Consider the following 1,249-nt stretch of genomic DNA (forward strand, 5'->3'; position numbering starts at 1 on the left):
TTCACCCTAACACCTAACCCTAACCCTAACCCTAACCCTAACCCTAACCCTAACCCTAACCCTAACCCTAACCCTAACCCTAACCCTAACCCTAACCCTAACCCTAACCCTAACCCTAACCCTAACCCTAACCCTAACCCTAACCCCCCCTCTTTATATAACTAGAAAATACTAGGGCAGATTAGCTTAGATAGGAGAATATACCTAACCTAACCCAAAGATCTGAGATCACTAGTCCCTATGACTATGACTATATTAACTAGGGTTAACTAGGGAATGAGGGTATAGGTCCCCGTCCTGTTTCCGAACTCTCTTCGCTATTCCGTTTAATTTTCGTTCGTACAGGACGCAGCCTATCATACTATTATCGGGTCCGAGTCAGGAAGCGCATGACAACGTGGATTCTGGATTCCTTCGTAATCTTGGAACTGCGGGTCAATTGGACTTTGAGCCTCTCAGCTGCGTTCTTGAGGTGATGACAGATTCATCGCGCCTGTCCGGCTAGATCGGCCTGTTAGCCTCCTCCACTTTGCGGCTCTTTTACTGCCGGCATACCCGCCTACGGCAGTGCTACGGGATGAAAGCTTGGTATTCGCTGCCTTCGATATCGAGCTAGAGAATGACGACGATAATATCGCGTGTCGAACCCACAATAGTCAACAGATCACGGTGTTCCTGATCACTCCGCGGCTCTTTGTCTCCATCGAAACCAATGTTGAGATGCCTCACTGCGGACAGTTCGCGGCTTTCGTCCCGCATAATCATGTTCACCATCGTGTCCTCTCCACGTCCTGCCCCATTGACCTACCATGGCGACAGTTGGGGCTCCGCATTACTCCCCGCAATAGTGAGCGGGCGTAAGGGTAGGTTTGTATAAAGCTGGGGTCCCGTGCTGTTCGACATTTCATGTTCACTGGTATCTCAACCTCTACGTCACCTAAGCCGCGAAAATGGGCTACTTTGGACTCACCGGACACGCCTTGAGCGTCCTTCAAATCGCCTTGATTGTCTGTCCAGCATTCATTCTCTTCGGTTACAATCAAGCGGGATTAGGCGGACTATTGACGACCCAAGACTGGGACGAAGACGTTTCCCGAGATTGACACCGTTCATACAACCGGCAGTGAGAAGAAGCAAAAGTCGACACTCCAGGGCTTTGTGGTGCAACATTCACCAATTGGAGCTCTTTGCGGCGCTCTTTCCTTGCTCGTGGACGGGGCGGATAAATTCGGGCGGACGAAACGTCATC

This window comes from Verticillium alfalfae, genomic scaffold (assembly GCF_000150825.1).
Source record: "Verticillium alfalfae VaMs.102 supercont1.3 genomic scaffold, whole genome shotgun sequence".
Lineage (NCBI taxonomy): Eukaryota > Fungi > Ascomycota > Sordariomycetes > Glomerellales > Plectosphaerellaceae > Verticillium > Verticillium alfalfae.